This window comes from Schistocerca serialis, chromosome 1, assembly GCF_023864345.2.
Source record: "Schistocerca serialis cubense isolate TAMUIC-IGC-003099 chromosome 1, iqSchSeri2.2, whole genome shotgun sequence".
In the NCBI taxonomy this organism is placed as follows: domain Eukaryota; kingdom Metazoa; phylum Arthropoda; class Insecta; order Orthoptera; family Acrididae; genus Schistocerca; species Schistocerca serialis.
The window spans coordinates 770,039,297-770,063,762 of NC_064638.1; the positions used below are offsets into that span (position 1 = coordinate 770,039,297).

Genomic DNA, 24,466 nt, shown 5'->3' on the forward strand with positions numbered 1-24,466 from the left:
GGTACACTGCTGATGTATTCTCAGGGTCCTGCTGTCGGCAGAAGGCAGTCAGTGAATCTCATTAGGAGAAGTGCTCCTCCCCAGGGAGGCAGGCAGTATGTGAAAAAAAATGGTTCAAATGGCTCTGAGCACTATGGGACTTACCATCTGTGGTCATCAGTCCCCTAGAACTTAGAACTACTTAAACATAACTAACCTAAGGACGTCACACACATCCATGCCCGAGGCAGGATTCGAACCTGCGACCGTAGCAGTCGCGCGGTTCCGGACTGCGCGCCTAGAACCGCTAGACTACCGCGGCCGGCGCAGTATGTGAAGCTGCTGCCTGTTTCGTGCTGTTATGAGCAGAGCTGGCTCCATGGCCTAGCTGTGGGCAGGGGGGGCCTTGCCACCACATTCATTCCTAGAGAATAATTTATTTTGATATAGCTGCCTTTTCTGCATGGACATCAAAGGACGAGACGTTGTAGCATCGCACGGCCGACGAATAACGACAGTTCCCAAAATTTTTGTTATCCTTTTGAACTAAGTCGCCCTGCTGCTACACTTGGTCCAAAGGGTCCGACCAATTGGGGAAACACTTCTCCGTGCTGGTACGAACTCTGTGTTTGTGATTGTGCATTTTGTACTCCAAGTGTGGGAAGATTCTGCTATGTTCCCCCAGCTTTCCTTTTCTTTTGTGAAATGAGCGATATTCTTGTGGATGACATTGACAACAGCATGAATTCGCACCCTCCATGTAGAGGTTTTTGAAAGTAGAGCGGAAAGCTGACAAGTCAGATTCTGGGCAATCGTCTCCAGGCCGTCTTTGAGAGGGAGTCATCTCCAGGTGCCAAATGGTGCTGACTGCCGCCTGCTAGCTGATTTGGAGAAATATGTGTCGAAAATCGTAATAGCACGATCTACATTCTGAGCATCTCGTTACTTGCTTACTTGTCACACAACTTGTGTTGTTTAATCTGATTATAATGCCTCTTGTTGCATCGTTAACTTTGTTTTTGCAAGCGGCCCAAGTGAGCAGACCTTGTTGCATTTTCTCCTTAAAGAGCTTCACACTTTTTAGTACCTCCCTACAGTCTTACAGTCTTTTTTTAATTTTATTTGAGTTTTAGGGAAGATTCTTCTCTGTTAATTTTACTGTAACTATTGTCAATTATTAGAGCAAATAAATAACTATTAATCTAGGCCTTCATTAGGCATCAAGATCCCTCAGTGTGCTACGGCTTTTCCATTGTTAGGTAACACACAAGTAGAAAATATAAGCTGTTGTACACCCAGTTTGTTCCCACTGTGGCGGCATTTTCATTGTGTACAGTGGGCAAACTCAACAATCAGTTGTATTAAGAATACAGAGAAAATAACAAGCATTGCACTCGCTCGTCTTGTGTGGTTAAAGATTTGTTTTATTACAGGCAAAGCACAAACGCTCCTCGAGTCAGACCTAAGACACAAAACTCTGTTTAAAAACGATACTAGTTTATGCTCTAGAATCCTACTGTAAATGAAAAACTATTGCGAGAAGTTACAAAAATTTATATAACAACGCCGGATGGAGGAAAGCAACCTGATATCAAGGTCTCAGCAAGGTGGAGGGCGTCCAATTGAGCAACATTCTCCACATAATCACAGGTCGAGCATGCACCATTGTAAAACTACGGCCACAAAACGACAGCCAATCAACAACGAGCGCGCGAAAGGTGTGCGTTTGAACTAACTTGTCTCAACTAATACCTATAATGCTAAAGAACGCAGATGACGACGAAATCAGTGTTAAGGTCCCGTCGACAACGAGGTCATTAGAGACGGGGCAGAAGCTCGGATAAGGGAAGGACGGGGAAGGAAATCGGTCGTGCCCTTTCAAAGGAACCATCCTGGCATTTGCCTGAAGCGATTTAGGGAAATCACGGAAAGCCTAAATCAGGATGGCCGAACGCGGCTTTGAACCTTCGTCCCCCTCCTCCTCCTCCCCCCCCCCCCCCCCCCCAAACGCGAGCCACAGCGCAGGTGCTGATTAAATTAGCTGAAGACAAACCACAGCCACAGAAACTTTAATACCCTGTCCATGGCTGGTTGTATTAGACGCGAATTTTCTGTGATGTTTACTGGGTATAGCTCGACTGTTAAATCAGTCGCCCTTAAAGTATCGCAATGCCATTAATCTTTTAGGATGATAAGTTGTACTACAGAAACAGCGCATTGCTAACTTAGTCTACTTGTGATCTAGGCGGCATAGTAGCTCAGCGTGTTCGGCCTCTGTAATAAAAAATTGAGTGGAAGGATCAACAAACGAACTTTAACGGATGTCATGTGACGTCCGCAACGACCAAACCCAACGATTAACAACGAACAAAAATGCAATAAATAAATAAATAAATAATAATAAAAAAGATGGTAGAGCACTTGCACGCGAAAGGCAAAGGTCGCGAGTTCGAGTCTCGGTCCAGCACACAGTTTCAATCTGCCAGAAAGTTTCAGCACATGTTTTAGTTTTTCTTAGTGCACAAAGAGCAACAAGCATGGCTAATTATTAAGTGTGATCTAGGACAACGGTGAAAAAGAAGGCAAACGAAATTTGGAATGCCCTTTTCTCATCAGGTCACACTTTTTACAAAAAATGCTCTAAATTAGTGCCTCCAAAAAGGCTACAAAGTTCACATCTTAGTACAGACTGGGACTCGAAGCCGGGATCTCCTGCTCACAAGCCAGTGGCGTTAAACACTGCACTACCCGGACACAGTGTTAAGCACAAATGCACGGACTATTTCGGCATGCTCCGGGACAGGCCACATTTCCCCCTATCGCCACCACTTGTCCGCAGTCCCTGTTCATGCCCATCGTGCTCGCTAATTTTAGATTCTCGCTGTAAGTCGAACGTAAGTGTTCATCTGCACTGGTGCTTGTGGATTCATAGCCCACCGAGGTGTATCAGTTGTGTGAATGCTTAGAGTCTGTTCTTTCGGACATGTCTGAAGGAACAGACACCACCTATTCATATAGAGTTGACACCGACGAAGAAAAGGTTGGCGCATCTTCTCGAAAATTCGTGGCGCGTTGCGAATAACTGTCGCGGGATCACAAATTCTTACGACCAGCTCTTCACGGCTGTTGACTTCCGAGCGCTCATCGCTGATTGGCTGCCGCTTCGTGGCTACAGCTCCACAACGGTGCGTCTCCCACCTACGGCTATATGGAAAAATTTACTCGATTCTGAGTTCCATGCCTTGCTTTCTCCTGATTATCAGGCTCGTTTTCTCCACGCTGTTTAATAATGGCCGGTTATATTTAGAAGAAGATATGAAATGAAGAAATCTCTTCTGAATTACAAGTTACTTACTAAAAATGTTAACTGTGTACTGGGAGACTGTAACGAAACTATTGTTACGTGAGGGGCGAAAATTTTCAACATCGAAAAGAGATTATTTGATTTAAACAAAAAACCTCAACAAAATTTGTTGTTATTCTTGTTCCATAGACATCAAGAAACGTGTGATCATAGGGATGTTTCTTACTGATCACATTGGCCTCCACCACTCAAAGAATTACTTTGAGACAATTCCAAATGTTTACTGCTAGAACAGTTTCCAAAACATTACGCTTTAGTAATTAGTTGGGCAGTGACACTTATATAGTTCAGTTGATTTCTTATACGTATCTTAGTTCAGTGAAACTCGGAGTAATCTGCTTCCTGCTGCTGCTGTTGCTGAAGTAGTCGTTGCCTCGGCCCATTTCATCTGCTAACTGGATCAAGTTACGTGAATTCCATGAAATAATGCAGGTACCAAGTCGTTTTATAGGGGTTTATTTATGACACGCTGCACCATTTCTTCTTAATGGGAGCCCGCTCCACATAACGGCCTACATAGTCACAACACTGTATTACAACAATTACATTATTGCACAGACGTGCGAAACAGTGGTTGTGTCACAAAACTGTCTCCAACTGTCCATTCTTGAGTCTTGTGCTTCTCCTTTTTATACGTTTTTTAACAATCAAGTCAACAAAACTACAGTGCAAATTAATTAAATTAACAATTAAAAGTTTAACATTTTTATGAGCAACTATCCACAAACCCTGCTTATTTTATGCTGAAACTGGCGTATACAATAGAAAAGACTTTTACATAGGATGTACATCATATTATATAAAATACTGAAAAATAACAATGCTAACCTAAATTTTCTAAACTATGGCTTCATTTGTAAATGCAAAATATTGCGAACATATATTGGACAAGCATGACCTACTAGTAAACAAATGGAATAATAAATTTTATGAGAATTAATGTGTTACGCGAAATCACTTATTAGATACCACTGGAATTAAGGAACTTTAAAAACAGGAATGTAAAACAAAGGGTTGTTTTATTTCAAGATACAGAAAAATTTACATATATTACATAAATCCTCCAGATAAAAGCTAAAAGGAACTGACAAAAATTGATTGTAATGCGATAAAGGGAGCTCAGTATCTTTCTGAAACAACGACAACATTTTATGTTAGTCTTTACGTTTACTAATCATGACAAGTAAGATGTAGATGAGAGTAGGTAACGGGCCAGAAATGACGTCATTGTGGACAAATCGGGACGCACTGATCCTGAGATTTTAACGGCTGAACGAGAAAAAGCCATAAAATTAACAAAGAATGTGAATCTTGAAATTTTCTCGGCGTACTTGGCGGCTCACTTGAACGCGTGTGGCCGGTGCCGAGATGAGATACCGCGCACCTCACTGGCTGCACTCGTGAAACATTATCGACTCTACAGACAATGCGGTAACTCTAGACCTGAATACGAAGAATTACAGTCTAAAGGACATTCTGTTCGAAACTACTGAATACGCGCAGGTACCAGGATAAATAAATTACAGTTCCATCGCAAATACGACAGTTTAGAGCATTAACAGTGAATGGAACAGAAGTACCGGAGAAGTCTCTGAACTTTATGTCTAAAGCTTCAGTTAGATTACATTAAATTATAAATTCAGGAATTTTGAAGGAATTAGGCCAGTAATTCAGGCTGCAACCTTGTGAATAGGTGACTGATCTGGGAATAAGAAGAAATATACATTACTACGTCTTACCTGAATCACTGAAAGGCATTGTCTTGTTTAGCTCAACAGGAGAAGAAATTTAACGAAATTAGATGTGTCCAGTTACAGTAAGAACGAGAGTAAGTCTGAAAAACTAACTTCGATGCAAACAAAACAACTACGGAAAGCCTAAATAGTTATGGCCGGATGGGGATTTTAATTTCATTCCTGACTTGTGCGACACCAGTGACAGGCCAATGCGCCACTTTTCTCTGTACACGACTAAAGAAAGGACTCGATACATTTTCGCGAAGAGGTAACTACGAAAAATCTTTGTGCAACAACCGTTTTAAAAAGAATCCAACTGCTGATGAATAGCTCTCGGGTTTCCAGCCGGGTTGCAGCGTTAAAAGATCACAACGTTTCGAAGTGTGTCATACTGCCTGTCTCCAGAACATAATGAGTACGATGCTCTTCGAAACGTCGCGGTGTTTTAACATTACAACCCGGTTGTAAACCCGAGAGCTATTCATTAATAGTATACTCACGGAAAGTCTGGCTACATTCACATATAAAGAATCTAGTTGGTTTTGTGCACCACCCTGTAATGTCAAATGACCTGGTTCCATCACTTCATCCAGGAACGAAATAGTCATCTGAGCAAAGATTGGAAGTTGGTAGTCCTGCACCAAAAGAAGCACAGTCAATTTCTTTTTGCGGAAATCCCCGAAAATGTTTTTTTCGGGCTGCACAAGTGTTCTTCTTCTTTCCCCTTCAGAGAGAAAAGCAATATTCTGTACTTTCTGGATTATATGATACTTGAGAAGAGATTTCGATTTCAATAAAAAAAATTATTTTTCGTTGTGCTAATCATTCTGCCTACATACATAATTTGTCATTGGGAAAATACACTATGTGATCAAAAGTATCCAGACAACTGGCTGAAAATATTTTACAAGTTCATGGCGTCCTCCATCGGTAATGCTGGAATTCAATACATTGTTGGCCCAACCTTAACCTTGATGACAGCTTCTCCTCTCGCAGGCATACGTTCAATCAGGTGCGGTAAGGTATCTTGGAGAATGGCAGCCCATTCTTCACGAAGTGCAGCACTGAGGAGAGGTATCGCTGTCGGTCGGTGAGGCCTGGCGCGAAGTCGGCGTTCCAAAACATCCCGAAGGTGTTCTATAGCATTCAGGTCAGGACTATGTGCAGGCCGGCCGGTGTGGTCGAGCGGTTCTAGGCGCTACGGTCGCAGGTTCGAATCCTGCCTCGGGCATGGATATGTGTGATGTCCTTAGGTTAGTTAGGTTTAAGTAGTTCTAAGTTCTAGGGGACTGATGACCTAAGATATTAAGTCCCATAGTGCTCGGAGCCATTTGAACCATTTGAACTCTGTGCAGGCCAGTCCATTGCAGGGATGTTATCGTCGTGTAACCACTCCGCCACTGGCCGTGCATTATGAACAGGTGCTCGATCGTGTTGAAAGATGCAATCGACATACCCGAATTGATATTCAACAGTGGGAAGCAAGAAGGTGCTTAAAACATCAATCTAGGCCTGTGCTATGATAGTGCCATGCAGAACAACAATGGGGTAAAAATCCCCTCCATGAAAAAGACGACCACCCCATAACACCATCGCCTCCGAATTTTACTGTTGACACTACACACGCTGGCAGATGACGTTCACCGGGCATTCGTCGTACCCACCCCCTGCCATCGGATCGCCACATTGTGTACCGTGATTCGTCATTCCATACGACGTCTTTCCACTGTTTACGCTCCTTACACCAAGCGAGGCGTCATTTTAGCATTTACTGGCGTGATGTGTGGCTTATGAGCAGCCGCTCGACCATGAAATCCAAGTTTTCTCACCTCGCGACTAACTGTCATACTACTTGCAGTGGATCCTGAAGCAGTTTGGAATTCCTGTGTGATGGTCTGTCGGCAGTCTCTTGTCAGTCGGCTTGTAAGCTTTTGTGCTGTTCGTGTCCCTTCACGTTTCCACTTCACTATCACATCGGAAACAGTGGACTTAGTTATGTTTAGGAGTGTGGAAATCTCGCTTACAGACGTATGGCACAAGTGACATCCAATCACCTGACCACGTTCTAAGTCCGTGATTTCTGCGGAGCGCCCCATTCTGCTCTCTCACGATGTCTAATGGCAACTGAGGTCACTGATACGGAGTAGCTGGAAGTACGTGACAGCACAGTGCACCTAACGTATGTTTTGGGAGTGTCCGGATACTTTCGATCACATAGTGTAGAATGTATTTAAAGAAGATACGGGAGTCAAGACATTTATGTGAAAGGAGCCTAGGTTCAAAAGCAAGCTTTCCAACCTAAAGGCATAGTCTGTGACTGAGACGTGGAAAACCTTTCCGCCTTACCCCACGCAACGATGGGGGTGTGGGTTTTGCAGTGGGGAGAAGGGGAGTGGGGGGGGGGGGGGGGGGGGAGTGCGGCAAGGGAAAGAAAATAACTAGCAAGTGGAGAACTGAATGCCAACTCAATTGATGGAATAAGCGTTACGAAAAAAGACGCCTCAATCTGTAGGCGACAGCAGCCGTGAGTCACTAGCGCTGTAGCACAATGCAAAATGAAACAAAGGCTCTTGTGTCCCATCTAACCTATGGGAGAATAACTGAATAGGCTCTAGGAAGTTTTGCACTAGTGACGTCTCACTAGCAGACAGAACACGTTCGCATATCTGCAGCGTCGCAAGTTAGCATGTGAAACGCGTAGTTGTTACTTGAGAGTAAGTCGGTATCAGGACCGGCCGGCCTTGCTGCCAGGAAAAACGAGTCTTTCAAAGTCTTACATCACCGTGGGGCCGCGCGCTTCTGCTTTGTGGAAGTGAGATTCTTCTCAGCTGGAGCAGGATCGGCGTTCATTTCACAAAGGTAAGTGAGTGTCGTAGAGTAAGAACACCTATGGAGTGAAGAAGGCCTGGCGTACTCCGTGAGTCGCCAACATCAAAACACAATAGTCAGGTGCCAACGGTGCTGTTGGTCATATTTTGTGCCAAGACCAATACTTCAATGTTCCACGTATTTGGCCTGCTGAAAATTGTCGAAGGAGGAAAATTACTTTCCGAGGTAAATACAACAAGGACCTAACTACAGTTACCACACTAGTGAGAAATACATTATGTGTTGATTAATATCGAGACATAGTATAATGAAGGTATAGAACATAGTACAAATTTATGTGACTGTAGACCTATGGCGATATAATTGTGAAACAAGTGTTAGATAAATTCGGTGCTGCAAGTCAATTTATTGCATTTCGAGCAACGAATATCTGCAGACAAGCTTTACATATGATAGTCTGAATCATTTGTTCCGTACTATTGATGTGAACAGAGTCGAGTTGCACCCGGTTCGGAATCCACGTTTACTGTAGGCCCCCCTACAACTGACTGGCTAAGTCAGTTCAAAGGTCGCAGGAAGGGAACACCTTATAACCTCCAACAGGACCGTGCCTAGTAAAGCACTGTGGCGTTCAAAATAATCTTCGGATTAATGACTGCTTGACTTTAAGATGAATGAAGATTAAAAATATGGTACTGTAATGCATAAACAGACGGAATTTCTTCCCTAAAAATCTTTCAGAGTGTAATAAATAACTAAATTGCTGCATGACAGTGCCAAATTCGTAGATTTTCGGGACACATTCATTTACAGGATGCCATTTCTCTGTGCTGAGGTAGCATTTATATTACTAGAACTCTATCCCGGAACCCGTTGCCAGTTGCAACGTAGGAGCAACAAAAATTCGATTTTTAACATATCGCTTAATTATTGAGCAAATACAAAAGTTTAAAATTCTTTCATAAACAGAGTAAGACAAGAATTACAATGAGAAAGTATATTTATGTCTTGAGGCGGCGTATTTTATGGCGCACAAATTACCAAGAATATATTCATCCAGTGTATGAGAATGATAGCCCTTAGCGACTCCTAACGAACTTTACCCATAACTTCGAACATTTACGAAACGATTCCGCCCTGACGCCCCAACAAATGATGAAAAGAATAAAGTTTATCACTTACTACATTATCGCTCTTCAAGAACTCGAACTTCACTATGCGACATGATTTTTTAATCTATTACTTGTTTACTACCAACTCTATTCTCTACATACTTTGCAGACAGTGTCTACATATATCACTGAATGTACCTGCAAAATTGTACCATTGTATGGCGCATAGCTCAGAGGATAAGACTTCATAAACATGGGGAAACTAGCTCTTGCTTAAAATGGAGCATAAATTGCCCTAAATTTATGCAGTTTTTCGTAATAAGAGAACTTATCAGTTTCCAATAGACTTAAAGCGTAACTTCAAACCTTTCTTAAATTTCTTCTCACTTACATGCTTAAAGGCAAAAATTTAACACATTAAACCGTTTGATAGTAATCACATGTTTGAAGCTATTTTATACAGGGGAGTGCGATTCTTTAAAGAATCGGTGGTTTAGTGGCAATTTAGTAATACAGAGATCCGTCAGTACGTCAGATGTACCACAAAACCTAGAAATAGTGGCGGCTATCCCTTCCTTCCCTAGGAAACAAAAATAGCGACATACAGTTTGTGACACGTCGCAAGCAAGCTAAATTCCCTTTCTCTCTCCAAACTTGAGCCAAATTCATTCCAGATATCGAATGCAAATTATTAAAATGCCTGTGAAGCGTGTGTACAGAATTCACGGTATCTTTAAATGAGCTCTTTCCGCGCTAGCTATATAACAACATTCAAATACTGCACAGCACTTACAGATAAACGTACGCAGCGCATTAGTCACAGGATTTTTTTGGAATCATATACTGGGACGTAATTCCATTCTTGTAGACCGCTTCAGGAGAGAAATCATTTCAAAGGAACGTGAACGTGTATCTTCGTGAGGTAACGTTTACCTTCGTCATGTCTACTATCTGTCCTATAGCTGACATTTGAACAGAAGCCAATTTAAAGTGAAATACGTTCCATACCGGCGACAATTTTACAGCTACAATAACAATTCTACTTTTTTCTGTATGAATTTCATGGATGTAGATGGAACAAGCGCTGGATTTTTGACACAAGTTTGTTTACTCTTAATAACCCTCTGAAATCTGCAGCGGTAAGTGGTGTTTAACGCGACAGCCATCGAGTCAGAATTTTGTAGTGCAATCCCAAAACTGCCGGCGACCGCATCCCTAACTTGCTGCCGGCTAAAAGTACTCCGAGCCTTGTGTTCCGCAAGAAAGACTCAGTAAGAAATGACTAATTAAGCGGGCAACCTTCCCAACTTGATCCAACGGTTGGTGACGAACACGCAGTTTCGCGTCTATTTTTTTGTTAACATTTTCTTTCCTATTATGTTTGAAATAGTTTGTGTTGGACGCTCCTCTCAAGTCTCTCGCATAACATCTCGTACGAAGCGGATGTTTGAAGTTTCCAGTGTGTTAATACGACTATGAGAGGTATCCTGTTTTATACGGAGGATGCAACGACAGCGGAATTTCCAAAGAACTCTTGTTGGTACTGGAAAACAATAGCAAATTTTACTAAAAAAAAAAGCAAATATGTTTGACATATAAACTGACGCTGTGCTCGATCAACAAATCCGGGTTATAAGCAACGTTTCACCAAATACTAGAGACACTTTTTCAAATTATACTAAGTTGTCAGTTCCTTTTAAACTGCTTCAACTTACTGAACCTGCCACGCCAATCACTATATCAGGTGAGGTTCACAGTTTGGTTGAAGCCCTCGTAAGGAGTGATCGAATTCAGATCTCGGAACACGTGTAGGAAAACCCGAGTAAATTGACTATGGGTGGAAAAGATCTACCGAGGTTTAATAAAAAATTTCAGAGAATGCTGAGCAAGAAGAAATCGTTGCACTCTAGTCGGTCTGTAAAAAAGTCGACGCGGGAAACATAAAATTCCACAGTCATACCCTAGTGAAAGATCTTCTCAGGAAAACATGAAAATTCAGGTCTTGCTTAAAACCGGTTTGTCGAACGCTTCTATCCAGTCACTCGTAGGCCAAGATTTTGTGGCAGTGGAAGACAACAAAAGGAAAGTTGAAGTTTTAAAATTCGCGTTTAAAAAAACACATATGCAGGAGGATCGTATAGACATACGATCTTGTGGCTGTCGCGCAAAACCCCATACGGAGGACACAAACAGGTATCCATGGTGTTAAGAAGTAACTGAAAAAGTCGAAAAAAGTCGCCAGATCATGTTGGAATCTCAGTTAGGTTTCACAGAGAGTACTCTTCGGCACTGGCCCCTTAGTTTGCATTTATCACGAATCTAATGTTAGCGCAAAGTTCCAAGCGACTGGAAAAAGGTGAATCTTGTACATAAGAATCGTAAAAGAACGGACCCTCAAAACTACATACCGATATCCGTAACACTGGTTTACTGAATAATACCTGAACATATTCTAAGTTCAAATATAACAATTTCCTTCTAATAGAAAAGCTTCTGTTCACATATCAGAACGGATTTGGAAAGCATCGCTCATACCAAACTCAGCTTTTCCTTTTCTCGCACGATATATTGCAAACCACGAACGAAGACCAACAGGAAGATCCCATATTCGTAGATTTTCGGAAAATGTTCGCTTCAGTTACGCACGGCAGACTGTTAACTAATGTCCGAGCACGCGGATTAAGTTCCCAGATATAGGAGTGGCTTGAAGAATACTTAAGTAACAGAATACAGTACGTTGTCCTCGACAGCGAGTGTTCATCAGAGTAAGGGTATCAGCAGGAGTGTCCCAGGGCAGTATGACAGGACCGATCTTTTTCTCTATAGGGTGATTTTTTCCACCGTGTACAAACTCTAGGAATTGATCGCTTGGAGGATGCGGAACAAAAAAGGTCTAACGAACTTATGTTCGGAAACGCATGGTCTCCACGCTAGAGACCATTTATTCAGACATACTTTGTTACAGAGATTGCGCGCTGTAGCATGCAGCCACAGTTACAGTTTGCATGCTTTCCTCCTTGACCTAGAGGGTGATACTGTTCCTCATACGACATGCCCTAGCGCCCTCTCCTGCCATAGTACAGGGTGTTTCAAAAATGACCGGTATATTTGAAACGGCAATAAAAACTAAACGAGCAGCGATAGAAATACACCGTTTGTTGCAATATGCTTGGGACAACAGTACATTTTCAGGCAGACAAACTTTCTAAATTACAGTAGTTACAATTTTCAACAACATATGGCGCTGCGGTCTGGGAAACTCTATAGTACGATATTTTCCACATATCCACCATGCGTAGCAATAATATGGCGTAGTCTCTGAATGAAATTACCCGAAACCTTTGACAACGTGTCTGTCGGAATGGCTTCACATGCAGATGAGATGTACTGCTTCAGCTGTTCAATTGTTTCTGGATTCTGGCGGTACACCTGGTCTTTCAAGTGTCCCCACAGAAAGAAGTCACAGGGTTTCATGTCTGGCGAATAGGGAGGCCAATCCACGCCGCCTCCTGTATGTTTCGGATAGCCCAAAGCAATCACACGATCATCGAAATATTCATTCAGGAAATTAAAGACGTCGGCCGTGCGATATGGCCGGGCACCATCTTGCATAAACCACGAGGTGTTCGCAGTGTCGTCTAAGGCAGTTTGTACCGCCACAAATTCACGAAGAATGTCCAGATAGCGTGATGCAGTAATCGTTTCGGATCTGAAAAATGGGCCAATGATTCCTTTGGAAGAAATGGCGGCCCAGGCCAGTACTTTTTGAGGATGCAGGGACGATAGGACTGCAACGTGGGGCTTTTCGGTTCCCCATATGCGCCAGTTCTGTTTATTGACGAAGCCGTCCAGGTAAAAATAAGCTTCGTCAGTAAACCAAATGCTGCCCATATGCATATCGCCGTCATCAATCCTGTGCACTATATCGTTAGCGAATGTCTCTCGTGCAGCAATTGTAGCGGCGCTGAGAGGTTGCCGCGTTTGAATTTTGTATGGATAGAGGTGTAAACTCTGGCGCATGAGACGATACGTGGACGTTGGCGTCATTTGGACCGCAGCTGCAACACGGCGAACGGAAACCTGAGGCCGCTGTTGGATCACCTGCTGCACTAGCTGCGCGTTGCCCTCTGTGGTTGCCGTACGCGGTCGCCCTACCTTTCCAGCACGTTCATCCGTCAAGTTCCCAGTCCGTTGAAATTTTTCAAACAGATCCTTTATTGTATCGCTTTTCGGTCCTTTGGTTACATTAAACCTCCGTTGAAAACTTCGTCTTGTTACAACAACACTGTGTTCTAGACGGTGGAATTCCAACACCAGAAAAATCCTCTGTTCTAAGGAATAAACCATGTTGTCTACAGCACACTTGCACGTTGTGAACAGCACACGCTTACAGCAGAAAGACGACGTACAGAATGGCGCACCCACAGACTGCGTTGTCATCTATATCTTTCACATCACTTGCAGCGCCATCTGTTGTTGAAAATTGTAACTACTGTAATTTCGAAAGTTTGTCCGCCTGAAAATGTACTGTTGTCCCAAGCATATTGCAACAAACGGTGTATTTCTATCACTGCTCGTTTAGTTTTTATTGCCGTTTCAAATATACCGGTCATTTTTGAAACACCCTGCAACTGCTAATGTGTCCGATTCACTTTTCTTGCTGACTCACCTTGTAGTAGACATGACTCAGCGTTGTACACAATGATTCCGTAATCGAATCGAGAGCTTGCTGACATGGCGTTTACTTATGGAAAGGCAAACGGCAATGGGCGGCGGGCAGCAAGGTTGTATCAGCAGATCATCCTCGCCGACGACAACCACAGCATTCAGTGTTTGCAACAGCGTTTCGCCGTTTGTCTGAGACAGAGTCGTTTCAGGAAGCAGGAAATCATGAAGGACGTACCCGAAATGTTCGGACACAGGACCTGGAGGAAGTGTGATTAACACTGCGGAATGTGACCGCCGTGTCAGTACCAGGCAGCTGGCCCGCCAGTACAGGGTAAACGAGATGACCGAGAATTGTTACTCCCTTATCACTTACAGCGCCTACACGGCTTATTAGCGACAGACTTTCCACAATGGGAGCAGTTTTGTCAGTTGTTTCTTCACCAGGCAACCACGATTTCGATATTTGTGGCATCCATCCAATTCACAGATAAGCCCACCTTCACACGGAGTGGTTTCTTCAACTTTCATATCAGTCATCTATGGGGTAGTATGCAAAACCCCCATGGTATGGTGACAGCGAATCATCAGCATCGTTGCAGCCGGAAAGTGTGGACCGGGATAAATGGTGACCGTATTTTGGGACTAGTCTTCCTTCCACGTAGCCTAACAGGCCGGAGCTAGCAGCGTTTCTTGCCGGTGACTTTGGCTCTCCTGCTGGAAGAAGTGCCATTGATGATTGGAACCGTTATGTGGTTGCTATATGATGGCGCTCCAGTCGACTTCGCCGTCATTTGTGCCTCCCTGGTCGACGGATCGGACGAGGGGGCCTAATTGCATGGCCTGCTCGTTCACCGGATCTCAACTCGTGCGATTTCTAGTTATGGGGCCATCTCAAAAGTATCGTGAATGCAGAGCCCATTCCAGATGTGGAGACACTGGAGCAGCGTATTCATGCTGCCTTTGACACTGTTCGGATGCAACCTGGCCGATGTGAATGTGTGAGACAGAAGATCAGTACTGCGCGTACGCGCATGCGTTGAGGTACATGAAAATCATTTTCAACACATACTGTGTAGTCCTGAATTGTCTCTGAACCGCAGTAGCGGATTTGAATTCATTAAACCGTAAACGACACTGCACACGCTCTGCACCTTTATTCAACTCTATGATCACTGTTGGGATAGCTCATTCACGCATGACACCACGCGGGGGCATCGGAAACTAACAGTGTTAGGAGGGAATAAAACTTGGAGGATATTCTGCATTCAGTACTGTATCAGACATTTTTGTATGCTATTTACTCTTTTCACAATTAAAGATTACTTTTGAATAACTCATTTCTAAACACCCTGTATACGACCATGAACTTCTATTTCTCTGGGGCGTGTGTGGAGTAAGCGATTCAAGCACCCTCGAAGCCCAGGTACAAATCGCAGTGAAACGAATGGAAATACGTATCTATAGAAAATCCACTCCTCACACTTACTGAGAAATGACGTCACAGATCGTTCTTTAAGTACACTAGGTGAATTACTACGTTTTTATTCATGCAATTGCTGGGTAGTAGGTGCAGCAAAATGAGTTCCCCCTAACTTCATATCGAACGAACATTGGTGGGACGCGACTTTAGTTGGATTCGTGACTGATGGCGATGGAGTTTAGGCTTGTTCTGCGCACCTACGTCACGCATTTTCCTAGAGCCGACGAGCGGTCACTGGCGTTCTGAGAGCTCTCCTATGAATGTCTTATCCAGTGCAAGTACTGAACGTGATCGTAGCGAGTTATTTAGTGAATTTTTGTTCCATTTGTTGCAAGTTGTTATAGCTGATTGTGGTGGTAAGCGACAAATCCTACACAAGTAAGTGGGAGACGTAATTTACAAGCTTCCATCAAGCGCAAACCCTACCGCAACTGTCGCTTCGCACCGGCAGCAATACAATTCCCGTTTGTGCTTCGATCTGCGCAAGCCACCATCGATCGTGACAGGACTATAGTTAGAGGAAAGGGAATTGTAGCTGTTATTGTATAGGTTTATCTGAAATGAGGACAAGAGTTTAATACTACTACAACATAAGCTATTGGTTGCAACACATCAAAAGCGAAGTCTAATATTGCACTAAATTTACACTACTGGCCATTAAAATTGCTACACCACGAAGATGACCTGCTACAGACGCGAAATTTAACCGACAGGAAGAAGATGCTGTGATATGCAAATGATTAGCTTTTCAGGGCATTCTCACAACTTTGGCGCCGGTGGCGACACCTACAACGTGCTGACATGGGGAAAGTTACCAACTGATTTCTCATACACAAAAAGCAGTTGACCCGCGTTGCCTGGCGAAACGCTGTTGTGATGCCTCGTGTAAGTAGGAGAAATGCGTACCATCACGTTTCCGACTTTGATAAAGGTCGGATTGTAGCCTATCGCGATTGCGGTTAATCGTGTCGCGTTGGTCGAGATCCAATGATTGTTAGCAGCATATGGAATCGGTGGATTCAGGAGGGTAATACGGAACGCCGTGCTGGATCCCAACGGCCTCGTATCACTAGCAGTCGAGATGACAGGCATCTTATCCGCATGGCTGTAACGGATCGTGCAGCCACGTCTAGATCCCTGAGTCAACAGATGGGTACGTTTCCAAGACAACAACAATCTGCGCGAACAGTTCGACGACGTTTGGAGCAGCATGGACTATCAGCTCGGAGACCATGGCTGCGGTTACCCTTGACGCTGCATCACAGACAGGAATGCCTGCGATGGCGTACGCAAAGACGAACCTGGGTGCACAAATGGCGAAACGTCATTTTTTCGGATGAATCCAGGTTCTGTTTACAGCATCATGATGGTCGCATCCTTGTTTGGCGACATCGAGGTGAACGCACATTGGAAGCGTGTATTCGTCATCGCCATACTGGCGTATCACTCGGCGTGATGGTATGGGGTGCCATTGGTTACACGTCTCGGTCACCTCTTGTTCGCACTGACGGCACTTTGAACAGTGTACGTTACATTTCAGATGTGTTACGACCCGTGGCTCTACCCTTTATTCTATCCCTGCGAAAACCTACATTTCAGCAGGATAATGCATGACCGCATGTTGCAGGTCCTGTACGGGTCTTTCTGGATACAGAAAATGTTCGACTGCTGCCCTGGCCAGCACATTCTCCAGATCTCTCACCAATTGAAAACGTCTGGCCAATGGTGGCCGAGCAACTGGCTCGTCACAATACGCCAGTCACTACTCTTGATGAACTGTGGTATCGTGTTGAAGCTGCATGGGCAGCTGTACCTGTACACACCATCCAAGCTCTGTTTGACTCAATGCCCAGGCGTATCAAGGCCGTTATTACGGCCAGAGGTGGGTGTTCTAGGTACTGATTTATCAGGATCTATGCACCCAAACTGCGTGAAAATGTAATCACATGTCAGTTCTAATATAATATATTTGTCCAATGAATACTCGTTTATCATCTGCATTTTTTCTTGGTGTAGCAATTTTAATGGCCAGTAGTGTAGTTGCCAGTGACTATAAAGGCTGAGTATTGCGACGTCGTGTTAGCAGAAACGTAGAGAAACAAGTGTAGAGTATCGTAAGGGTAAGTACTGATTATCAACGTTTGGATTTGAAGATGCACCAACTCGTTTAGCAGCTTTCATCCAACTTCCTCCTTGACGTAGTCAAGAAAATGGCTCTTAGCACTATGGGACTCAACTGCTGAGGTCATTAGTCCCCTAGAACTTAGAACTAGTTAAACCTAACTAACCTAAGGACATCACAAACATCCATGCCCGAGGCAGGATTCGAACCTGCGACCGTAGCGGTCTTGCGGTTCCAGACTGCAGCGCCTTTAACCGCACGGCCACCTCGGCCGGCGGACGTAGTCAAGAGCCCGGTTGGCAAATAGGACTTCTCGTTAAGTTTGTTCAAATGCCTGTGGTGGCCCTTTTTTCGTTCCGCGTAACTGGGTTGTAGAAGGTTCAAATTTTATCTTTCCACTGTTTGGGCAGTCAGAATTATGCTTCACTCTTCACCCTTCTATCTCCCCTACGCCACGAAATATCTGAACATCTGCAATCTGATGGTAATCTCCGAAACATGAAGAATGCATCACCATGGCGCAAATGAAACCGAGATAAGATAATCTGACGTAATTGTGATAGGAAAATATGATGCCCTTCCCCTCGTTTCCAACAACGGATCTAATCTGTGAGTGAAGGTTTTCCAAGGAAGTTTATAAATGAGACCACCAGTTCATTTGAGTTAAACGTGGAGGCGTGGTCGTAATTTTGTAGTGTACAATTGCTCTTGCTCTACATTGATAACATATGGCTGAGCGTTATGTGGACAAATTGGATGACAAGTTAGATAGCCTGCTAAAGAGACTGGCTACACTACGCCTGTTCTTCCTCTTCTGGAACATTGCTGCGCGGTGTGGGATCTTTACCAGACAGGGTTGACGGAGAGATAAAGTGGAGGGGCAGCCAATTCTGTATTATTGCGAAATAGGGGAAAGTGTATCATGGATATGATAAGTTAGTTAGGTGGAAACCATTCATTAGAACAAAGGCGTTTTTCGTTATGACGATATCTTTTCACGAAATTTCAATCACCAACTTTCTCCTCCACACATAGGGATAGATGGCCATCGAAGTATAATTATGAAAACAAGAACTGACACAGAAAGATTTAGGTGTTAATTGTTTCCAAGTACTGTTCGAGAGTTGAACGGTCGAGAAATAGTGTGACAGTGGTTCTATGAAACCTTTACCATACACTGAAGTGTGGTTGCACAGTAGTCATAGAGACGTAGATATAGCTGGTGCACCATGAGTGGTTTGCAGAAAACAAATTTAGATGACGTTACCTAACAATGGCCTTGTTATTCAAGACAATGCTAAATGACACTACTATCCTCGTTCATATATTCATAGATGAATATTGCAGTGAGCATTCCTGGCCATCTTAATAGTCCACCCCCAACATTATTAAGCCGCTGCGGCCGCTTTTAGAGTAGATTACCTCACGTCTGACGGAACTAAGTACTACACTGGATGACGAATGATACAATAGTCCTGTTTGCATCCATCTCGCTACCAATTGCAGCCATACGACAGATTAAATTCTGTGCAACACAGTTGTATCATGTTCTTTCGTATGTTTTCATGTTATTGATAGCTGTCTTTCTGTTCTCGTGTGTAATTTAGTTTTCCGTTTACGTCGGGAATGAACAATACTTCCTGAAAAATAAACAAGAACCATCTAAACAGTGCACTACAAGCGTTCAAGTAAGAGTTATTTATTTCCCCTGGCGGATATCGTGGCGAGGAATTACGTGACAACGGAAACGGCTTAGGAAGTCGGGATTTTCATTCCAGGTGCCGTTTCCTGAAAGTTGAGAAGAACCGCCAGCTGTAGAGCAGACTTGTGTGTGTTTACACGTGACTGACCTACACGCGTTTCGCGTCTGTCTGGAGCACAGAGGCTTATCTGGGTCATACTGGGCCGGCGCGTGCCCCTGACAACCAGTTCTCCGTGGTCGAGCTGCTACAACGTCCGCAGGGCTTTTTAGCGCCCACACTCTTGTTGACGGATTTTGTTCCCAAGCACCGAAAGATACCACCTCACTAAAGCAGCTTTAAATACCCACCGTTACTTTCAGGTAAGCTGCATGTGTTCTAGTGTTGTAAGAGGTATTGAAGAAGTTCAATTTTTCTTGAGCGACTAGTAATAAATATTTAGGTGCCCTTTGAAATGTTACTACTATCTAAGTACAAGTGGATTTTTTGGCACGTTTGGTTCTTCTCAACTAATGACTGAAGCCTGTTATCTGAGGCGGGTGCTGACCGGGAAATACAAGCGGCGTTGCTAGACAGACCCACGTCCAGAAGCAGCTTCCCTGTTGACGTGGCAAGTGCGAAGCTACTGTCGTACACATCAGATATTTAGCATCTACACTCGCAAGTCTCTTTACTGTACATACCTGAGTTACATATTCATATTTTCTCAAAATGGAATGACGTAGACTGCCTAGACTTATTAAGATCCAAGCTCTTAATATAACATTCCTACTCACTAATCTGGAATTAAACGCTAAAAATATGTAAAATGTGTATGGCTATACACAACGTTCTTTCTACTGTAACTCCTGGTGAGAAATTTGTTTAGATAGAGGCAATGAAAATTGTAATTCTTTCCACTCTGTTAACGTTCTCATGTTAAGATATCTACTCACAGCTTTTCACTGTCTACTTGATAGATGCTTGTCTTTGTGATCACTGTCGAACAGTACCAGAAAGTGTGAAGTGAACAAACAAAGGATACACGTCCTTGCCACCTCCTAAACATCAACTTTTGATGATATCCCACTAAAGTTAATGACTGACAGCGAAGTGAAGCTGCTGTATTGCCCAAAGCAGTGTATTATGGTTTTAAAAAATTATTTGACATTTTAAATCAGGAATTATGAAATCCTTCTACTCCTCTAATTTTGTTTTTCCTTGTGGGTACCATTTTTAGTTTCCTATAAATAGTAACTTTCTTGGAATTGTTATTTGTGTAAATGTCTACGGAAGAGTAATGCAGAGATGTCACAATGTACTCTTTCGTCTAAACCAAAATAATCAGCAACTGGTTGCTGTTTATTTCCATAGATACAGCTGCAGTTGATGAAGATGGATAAAACACTAATCTTTCGTCTAACATGACTTCCACCGTTGGAAAAATTGTGGATGTGAACATTTCAAGTTGCATGCTAGGTTCATTTTCATTGTTGAACTGTTGGACTCTTTTGAGCGATCACTGTAATGCTGATGCACCTGTCTTCTGAAAGTCAAGTTTCCTTCCTGAAAGGAGGAATAATTTCGGAGATCTTGCAAGACCACCAAAGCCGGAGTATTAGCCCAGTTAGACGCTTTTGTTGATGTTCATCTTATATCCTCCTTTCAAGACACTGTTCATTCCATTCAGCTACTGTACCGAATGACATTGGACATAGGCTACAACCTTGTCTTACTCCATTCTCAACCGCTGCTTCCCTTTCGTGCCCCTCGGCTCTTATACGAGTAACTGCCATTTGGTTTCTGTAGAGATTGTAAATAGCCTTTCGCTCCCTGTATTTTACCCCTGCTACCTTCAGAATTTCAAACAGAATATTCCACTCAAACAGTCAAAAGCTTTCTCTAAGTCTACAAATGCTATACATGGGTTTGACTTTCCTTAATATAGCTCTAATATAAGTCGTAGGGTCAGTATTGCCTCGCGCTTTCCTACGTTTCTCCGGAATCCAAACTGATCTTCCCCGATGTCGACTTCTACCAGTTCTTTTTCATTCTTCTGTAAGGAATTTCTGTTAGTACTTCGCAACCATGACTTGTAAAACTGATAGTTCAGTAATTTTCACAAATGACAGCAACTAATTTCATAGGAATTACAATTATTACATTCTTCTTGAAGTCTGAGGGTATTTCGCAGTGTCATAACTTTTGCACACCAGATGGAAGAGTTTTGTCATGGCTGGTTCTCCCAAGGTTATCAGTAGTTCTGACGGAATATCGTCTACTCCAGGGGACTTGTTTCAACTTGGATCTTTCAGAGCTCTGTCAAATTCTTCTCGCAGTATCATATCTCCCATATAATTTTCACCTACGTCCTCTTCACTTTCTATAACATTGCCTTCATTTCTTTGTATAGACTCTCTATGTAATCCTTCTATCTTTCAGTTTCCCTCATTTCTTAGGACTGGTTTTCCATCTGCACTCCTGATACTCATACAGCTGCTTCACTTTTCTCCAAAGGTCTGTTTAATTTTCCTGTATACGGTATTTTTCTTTCCCAAGGGGAATATGCTTTTAAATCCTTACAGTTATCCTCTACTCATTCCTGCGTAGCCATTTTGCGCTTCCTGTCTGTCTCGATTTTTAAATGTTTTTATTCCCTATCGCCTGCTGCATTTTCTGCATTTTTATATTTTTTTCCTTTCACCAATTAAAATTTAATATCTCTTGTGTTATCCAAGGATTTCTACTAGGCCTTGTTTCTTTACCTATTTGACCCTCTGCTACCTTCATTATTTCATATCTTAAACCTACCCATTCGTCTTCTACTGCATTCCTTTTCCCTTTTCTAGTCAACCGTTGTATAATGCTCCCTCTGAAGCTCTCAACAGCCTCCGGTTCTTTCAACTTACCCAGGTCCCATCTTGTTAATTTCTTAACTTTTTCCAATTTCTTCAGTTTTAATCTATATTTCATAACCAATAAATTGCGGTCAGAGTCCACATCTACCCCTGGAAATGACTTGCAATTTAAGATCTGGTTCCGAAATCTCTGTCTTATCATTATACAATGCATCTGAAACCTTCCTGTGTCTCTAGGTCTCTGCCACTTATACGACGTACCAACTTTATTACACGATTCTTAAACCAAGTGTTAGTGATGATTAAATTATGCTTTGTGCAAAATGCTACCAGGCGGCTTCTTATTTCGTTCCTATCTCCCAGTCCATATTCATCGACTACTTTTCCTTCTCTTCCTTCTCCTATTATAGAATTCCAGAGCCCCATTACAATTAAATTTTCTTTTCCTTTTCCCATGTTAATAATTTTTTTGTCTCTTCATGCATTTCTTCAGTCTCTTCATCATCTGCGGAGCTAGTTGGCATATAAACTTGTACCAGTGTTGAAGGCATGGGATTCATGTCTATCTTGGCTGCGTTGATACGTTCACTACGCTGTTCATAGTAGCTTACCCACATTCCTATTTTCTTTATCATTATTAAACCCACTCCAGCATAATCCCTAATTTGACTTTGTATTTATAACCCTGTATTCACCTGATCATAAGTCCTGTTCCTCATGCCACCGAACTTCATTATTTCCCACCATATCCAACTCTAACCTATTCATTTACGTTTTTAAATTTTCTTACCTACCTGCCCCATTAGCGTATCTAATATACCTCGCTCCGATCCATAGAACGCCAGTTTTGTTCCTCCTGATGACGACATCATCCTGTGTAGTTTCCGCACTAAGATCCGAATAGAGGAACATTTTACCTCCGGAATATTTTATTCAAGAGGGTGCCATCGCCATTTAACCATACAGTGGAGCTGCATGCCCTCGGGAAATATTACAGCTGTAGTTCTATAGACTATTGCCCCGGCATGCACTGAAAAGGCTGCTTTCCCCCTTCAGGAACCGCACGTTTGTTTGGTCTCTAAGCAGACACCTCTCTGTTGTTGTACCTACAGTACGGTTACCTCTATTGCTGAGGCACACAAGACGCCCCACCGAAGGCAAGGTCCATGGTTCACCTGGGAAGGGGGGAGGGTGAGGTGGATGCCAGGTTTGACGAGCGTCTCCACTTATGTTTAGAATGCATTTCTCGCGGTGTTTCCTTATTTTTATTCAATCCTTGTGTTTCTTTGATCCTCTCTGTGTACCAATAGTACTGTAACTACAGTTTAGTTCGTTTTCTGTACATGCATGTTCTAACAACCCTACCACAACAAAGGTCAAAATTTTAATAACGATTGTGGTGTTGCTCACGCTGCTAAATACTGCATTTTCGGGCAACAACAGTCATATTATGACGCAGGTGTCATTAGAGCACAGTTAATAGTCATTTCATGTAATAATGAAAAAACTAGGCACTCATCTTTTTGTGTTTCCCACGCTGGTCTCGTTGTAAAATCATGGCTCTATCGTTGAAAATCTAGGTGGTGATGATTCCAAGCTCGGATGCAAAGAGGCCTAGATTTTATTCTGCTATATTCAGAAGTTTTGTAGATGCGCTTCACAAACCATTCTTGGAGATTACACTTTTGCTGGACAATGGTGATGTAAAAAAATAATCAGCACTCCAAAATTAAGTTACACTTCCTTTTAATTGCTTTTATTGCAATATCACGCGACACACTAAACATCACTTCACAATACAAAACATGCTTGAAAACATCTTCTTAACAGTCACTGTTAAAGTTCACATTTTATAGGCTGACGACAATATTCGCCTTTCCAACATGACGTCCACGACTTGACTTTCTCAAGGTCCGACTCTCTAACAAGTTAACAACCAACTAACTAACTAATCGCTTACGCGCCCAAAAATCAGAGTTACAAGTACGTCAAAGATCATAGTGACAAAAGAAAGAATACACATAAGAATAATATCATTGCAATATAAACATATCGATGTATCAAAAGTGAAATCAAATCTGAATGTTGTCTCAGAAATATGTTAAGTAGTTAACAGAAATACAGTAGAATATTACTGGTATCGAGAGATTCAGGTGAGGTACCATAATGGTTACGTAATTCAAGTACCATTACAATGTGCAGATCCGAAACTTATGAATTAACCCTGAAATCCAGCCCCAAAATAATAATAATAATCGGATAGTAGTAATCTGAATCGTAAATGAGTGTTATTCACAAGTGTGCAACAGAATGGGCCACAGATCTTTTGCAACATGGAATCATGTGGAGAGTCTTCCCTATTGGAATGCGTAGCTATCTAATAGAATATTAAAGTCCCTGATACTGTACTGATTCAAAATCAAGAAAGGTGCTCCATAGTGACTCAAATTAATAAATGTATGAGTATGTAAGTGCAGCCGTGTCTCAAAAACGTAGACTGAATGCATCTCGCAGCAAATGATTCCGTCGGCACCTGCAAACTGTCACTGAGAACTTACCTTATCAGCTGAAAAGTAATTATTTGAAAAGAATATGCTTTTCTTTGGTGATACCCTGAATGCAATAGATCTTTCCGTTTT

The 24,466-nt window shown here is 42.7% G+C and overlaps 1 protein-coding gene across 4 annotated transcripts in view; it reads left to right on the top strand.

The window, feature by feature from the left end:
- The window catches only part of LOC126482899 (uncharacterized), a 387,862-nt gene that overhangs the window by 132,082 nt on the left and 231,314 nt on the right, over positions 1–24,466 (top strand). Inside the window, exon 1 of one of the 4 annotated variants that reach the window (XM_050106573.1) lies at positions 7,812–7,938. The exons of 2 other annotated variants lie outside the window; for them this stretch is intronic. The gene's annotated coding sequence lies outside the window, so the exon portion shown is untranslated. Of the gene's footprint in view, positions 1–7,811; positions 7,939–19,200; positions 19,353–24,466 lie in introns of those variants that run through there. One more of the 4 variants, XM_050106572.1, reaches the window with a different exon arrangement.